We start from the raw sequence: 6,000 nt of genomic DNA on the forward strand, positions 1-6,000 counted from the left end.
GTGAGCCAGTAGGTTGCATCAGAGCGTTGGGCTGTACAGTATAAGATGCATTGTGAGCTGTGACCTTTTAAATCCTGCAGTTTCGCTGTACAGTTTGAGCTATAGCTGAGTATAACTATTGAGAATATCGCACAGTTTATGCCTGGCTTAACTTGGTGTTGACTGCATGCACCAGCCTCGTTCCAAATGGGAGGATATAAAGTTGTCTTCTAAGGTCAAGTTTTCCTGTGGTGACATCAGATGATGCAGGAGGTTCAAATGGAACATTGTGGTTAGATGCAGTGTTGTTACATTTTATTCAGTGACTGAAAACAGTACAATACAGGGGTAAGTTTACTGGCCAAGCTTGTTGTACACAGCAAGGGAATTATTTTGTTGCAGCCAGGTACACATCAGGGAAGCTAATCCTTTGTTCCTAAAGGTCCCACCTCCATTTAGCATCTGAAAGTTCTGAAAATCGAAAGGAAATGTTGAAATAGTTCTGTTTTGCAGCAACTTGGTTTTGAAGTTAGGCATTAGGCCTGACTTAGACTCTGGTCATTCTGGAGTTTCTGGTCATATTTTCCATTAGATCAATGCCTCTATAAACACCCAAATAATGTCTGTACTGTCCAGTGAGTATTAAGGAAGGGAAATGAGGATGAAGAGAGTAAAAGGAAAGTAAAAAGAGATATTTGCCGGGAATAAATAGATGAAGGAAAATGTAATATAAATCTGGAAAGAGCACAGAGTCTTAAATCTGATGGAAGGACAACTTAAAAAGTAAAAGATTAATGAGAAGACACTCTGTCCCTTGTTTCTCTCTCTTCCCAAGGCAACCTGTTAGATTATTAGCATCCAACTTTGAAGTCAACTGGCTCAACTGTCCAGTTTGAAGTTGACTTATATAGTCACCATGGCATAGAAGTAAGCACAGTTGCTTTAGTATCAATTGTATAATTGCAAAGTTCTCTACTCTGTTTACTTGTAGTTTATTTAGTATATACTAAAATTGGAGCGATACAGAGAAGATTAGCATGGTCCCTGCACAAAGATGACATTCAAATTCGTGAAGCATTCCTCATTTTGAGCTAGGACTAATGGCGCAATAGATAACGCGTCTGACTATGTTTTAGAAAAATCTAGCTTCAACTCCTGGCTAGCTTGTTTGCTTGGATGGGGAATTAGCTAAAATGGTAAAGTGCTTGCTCAGCATCATAGGGTAGCAGGATCAATGCCTGCATTCTCCATTCGACATCAATTTAAGTGACACCACATACTTTTTAAGGGTAGTGGTGGCCTAGTGGATAGGGCATTGTGCATGTAATCCAGAGGTTCTAAATTCAAGCCCCACTGCCACTCTTGTGAGTATGACCTGAGCAAGATCTTAAACCCCACACTGCTCCTCGGGCGAGGCACAATGGCAGACAAACCCCTTCCCAAGGGGATGCACTGCATGAAAAGTGGGATTTTCGTCAATATACGGCACTGTAGATTGTCGTGGAACTTCAGGTTAGCGGCAGTATACGGCAATTTGCAGGCTTCGACGAAAACTCCCGTAAATTGTCAGAAATTGACGTGGAATTTCTTAGGCAGTGTTCCCCCCATGCCTCCCCCCCATGGAATTCTAGGGGAGGCTTTAACATGTAAATGAACATGCTGTGAGCTATACAAATGCAAACCAGGGTTGCAGGGGGGGGTAAAACCCCCCCTGCAACCCTGGGTAAGAAAATCTCTGATACAAAGAGATCAGGTATAGCCTCTTACATTTTAGCTTGAATTGATTTATTTAATTAAAGTATAGAGACCAAAACAGACCTTTAGCTGACAGAGCAATACATTTAGAGCAGTAATTATTTTTTTTTTATTTGCATTTAAGATAAAAAATAAAATGTTGTCTGTCAATATGCTCAATTCACAATTACTTAAGTGGAAAAGTTTCAAGAAATGATTCTGAGATGATTCACTTTATAACATGGCGCATTATCCTGTTGGAAGTAGCCATCAGAAGATTGGTACACTGTGGTCATAAGGACATAGGTCAGCATGCTAAATTGGTTTTAAGTGGCCCAAAGTGTGGCAATAAATATCCCCCAAATAGATGGTAGAAATAGATCAGGCTCAGTATAGCCTAATTATAGACTCTTACATTTTAGCTTGAATTGATTTATTTAATTAAAGTACGCTAGATTACTGTGTATGCAAATGTTATGTAAAAAAAATACACAAAATAATTTACTTCAAAAACTTGTTTTAATCAGAATCAGTTGGCTGTAATGGTTAATTTTTTTTTTAGATTTCCACTTTTTTTTTTTTTTTTGTTATTGAATATATAAGAAAACAATAACAATCTCAAATAACAAGTCAATAACAAATATTTCAATACAAGAAGAAATATCACAACTCCTGCTTTTGAAAAATAAAATTAAATGCACAGGCTGGAACAAAGTATAAAATAAAATAAAATAAATAAAAATAAATAAAATAATAATAGTAGTTAAAGTAAATTAATCAGTGGGGACTACCAACTGAAATTCTTCAATTAACTCAAACAATTTAATTGCATTTAAATTCTGCATCTTTCTCAGACATCTTTTGAAAAGGGAAAGTTCATTTTTGAGAGCAGAGATTGGGAGGGAGCATTTTGCATAGCGACATTTATGGATATAATACTTTGTTACAATTATTAGAATATTGATTAAAAATTCCAATTTTTTTTTTCTTTAATGGATAAACCGAATTGAATGTTTTGCCAGGAAATAAAATCTAAATTTATTGTTTTAGTTTTTGGGAATATATACAAACTATGCTCTAATTTACCAATCTGTTTTTACTATAATTTAATTTGACAAACTTTTCTACATTCTTTTTTCTGTTTGGTGCGATTGCAATAGCGGGTCTTGATCTGGACGGACCGGAGGGGAGCAAAAAATAGCTCAGCTCCGTATTTTGACGGTGAAGGACGGAGAAGACGTACGTGGGCGGTGACGAGCGGAGGATGTGGAACAGCTCTCATTGATTTACATGACAGACAAGTAATACAGATAGTAGGATGGACATTTTATTAGAAATAAATCATACACTGTTCAGAATACGAAACATGGGGCTGATAGTTACATTTGTGTGGGTTCCAGCACATATTGGGGTGGAAGGAAACGAGAGGGCAGATAAAATGGCAAAAAGGGCAATTAAACATTCTATTAGTTTTATAGTTAAAATAAGTAAATCAGAAGGAAAGAGTATTATTAAAGAGAAACTTATGGAAATTTGGCAAAAAAGGTGGGATGAAGATAAAACAGGAAGATGGTTTTATAAAATTCAGAAGATGGTAGGAGAAAGAAGAAATGGAAGAAGAAATAGAAAGGATGAAAGAGTGATAACAAGGTTAAGATTTGGTCATACAGGACTTAATCATACACTTTTTAAAATACAAAAACATAAAACGGGCAAATGTGATTTCTGTGATAAATATGAAACCATAGAACATGTTATATTAGAATGTCATAAATATGAAAAAGAGAGAAGATATATGAGAAGAGAGTTTGAAGACATTAAGGAGAAGGTTAATTTATTAGATATACTGAGGAAAAATTTAGGGAGTAAACACATACAAATAATTATTCGATTTCTAAAGAAAACGAAATTATTCCATAGAATTTAATTATAGTAAGTGTGTTTGTGAGTGAAGGAATGATATACAAAGCTGTGCACAAATATGTTTATATTTTAAGTGTGAATGTGTGAATGTATGTTTAGAAGAAGTTAGGGTAGAATGTATCAGGATCAATATTTAAACCATCACGAACCACACTCCATACCAGTAAGTGGCGGTAATGCTACTAACAGTTTGTTGCCAACCGCCATAAAACTCGACAAGAAGAAGAAGAAGACAGACAAGTACTCCGTACGTGAGCGGGGCGGAGCGCTGACGGAGTATGTGGAATCTGGGGGTAAAGGAGGACAAATACACGTCCGGCTGGGTGCAGCGCCGGACGCCGGACAGTGCAATGAAAATCCGGACTGTCCGCCCTAAAGCCGGACATCTGGCCACCCTATGAGCAACTTTGCGGGATATACGAACTCGAGGAAGAGAAGACGGGTGCACAACGCCACGCTAGCGGTAAATATATGTCCGATTACTGGTAGCTATGCTAAAAGCAGCCTAGCTTAGCTAGGCAAGCTAAAGACAGCCTAGCCTAGCTAGGTAAGCTAAAAGCAGCCTAGCCTAAAGCTTTACTAAAGTGTATTTTTTGTGATTCACAGGAAGCATTATGCCGTCTTAACAACTCGGAGACTAATTGCAGGCGCTATGAACTGGCAGGGGTAAGGTTTAAAGAATATGCTTTCATTCTGCGGTAAAAGGACATGGATACGGATGGATACCGACCATAGCTGTACTTTTTTTTTTTCACAGACTACAGTCGAGGCGGTGACCTCCTATTTGCTCGGATTTGCACGATGTTGATAAAGACGACATTGTGTGTAAGTGACTTGTTTTAATGTTTTCTCCTTCCTTGTTACTGTGACTTGCGTTTGATTTTTTTTATTCATACCACTCTCATTTAATTGTTTTCCAGCTGCCTGTAAGACGTATTTTCAGACGGTACGCAGGAGCTTCAGATACACGCTGCTAGCCAGCATGCTGCGTGCGGAGGCAGCCAGGCTATCTGCTCGGAGTCGGGCCAGACGAAAGAGGGTAAGACTTTATTTGGTGACTATTTTTCGGGTGCATTGATAGATGTGTTGTGTCCATATGCAGTGCGCTGATTCATGTTTTTTTTTTTCAGCTGCTGAAGGCGAGGCAGAGTGTGCTGGCAGATGAGGAAGTGGAACTCTGGAAGTCCGCCGTCGTCGGCGGTGCCTCTGGATGGATTGTACGGTCGCCGCCATTTCGTAGGCTGGATCTCACTGAACTCTGTGTTAAGCTGCAGTCCCGGTTAGAAGCGATGTCGAAGAACAGGGCCACGCACAGTAGGCGTCTGCACATTGGACCTGCCTCGGAGGGAATGCTGCCTGTTACCTCCAACCCCGAGGAAGCAAACGGACCGTTCACGGACTTTTAATTTTTAGATACGCATGTGTTTGGATACGCGTTGTATATAGTTGTGTGTGTTTTAATAAAGCTCTTTCTTTGCATAAACAGCTTCCTGGCAAATCTTCATTTCCTGTATAAATTCATTCATGTCCTTGATGGTAGCATAATAATTGTGTAGTAGTGTAGGATAACATAAATACACAGCATATGAATGAATAAATATATGAATGAATAAATATATGAATATATATATATGAATGAATAAATATATGAATATATATATATGAATGAATAAATATATATATATGAATAAATATATATATGTAAATATATATATATGCCAACCAATCACGAGCGACTTTACTTGTTTAAAAAGAAGTGGTTCCGTCCAATACTCAGTAAGAAAATTAAAGCCTGGCGTGGCCACGTGTGGTTTTGCTGCCAATCACGAGCGATTTCATTTGTTTGAGAATAGTGGTTTCAGCCAATACTGAGAAGGTTATTCAAGCCAGACCTGGCCAGCCGCGCGGGTTTGCTGCATTCATATGCTAATTAGGGCCATTAGTACAGCTGATCGCTCTCCACATACGTCACTGTCCGTTTCCGACAATTTGTGGCACGACAAACGCGGACAAGCACGGGTTGCAAATTGTCGGAAACTGACGAAAATCAGGCAGATCTGCGGGAGTTTACGGGGGTTTACGGGGACGAAAATCTCACTTTTCATGCAGTGATGTGTTAAATGCAGAGAGTGCATTTAGTTGCTCTGTACTCATGACAATAAAAAGCAGTGCCAAAGAAGTGCTGCTAAATGCTGAGGCTACAAACTATCCAGCATAGCTAAAAGGGAGACACCCTGTGTTACTGTGAGTTATAAAATTAACCCCTTTGTAAACCGCCTCTTATTGTTGCATCGGATTAATCCAAATCCCTTTAAGTTGCTGTAGGACGAATGGATTGGACCGAAGAGGGGCCTGCAGAAACTG

The 6,000-nt window shown here is 38.8% G+C and overlaps 1 non-coding gene across 1 annotated transcript; it reads left to right on the plus strand.

Moving 5' to 3' along the window:
• Positions 1-962: 962 nt before the first annotated feature.
• LOC119797192 lies at positions 963-1,068 on the plus strand. Its single transcript, XR_005282559.1, has one exon. It is a non-coding gene; the product is annotated as a U6 spliceosomal RNA (small nuclear RNA).
• Positions 1,069-6,000: the final 4,932 nt, after the last annotated feature.

This window comes from Cyprinodon tularosa, unplaced genomic scaffold, assembly GCF_016077235.1.
Source record: "Cyprinodon tularosa strain WSP-4 unplaced genomic scaffold, ASM1607723v1 ctg573, whole genome shotgun sequence".
Taxonomy (NCBI): domain Eukaryota; kingdom Metazoa; phylum Chordata; class Actinopteri; order Cyprinodontiformes; family Cyprinodontidae; genus Cyprinodon; species Cyprinodon tularosa.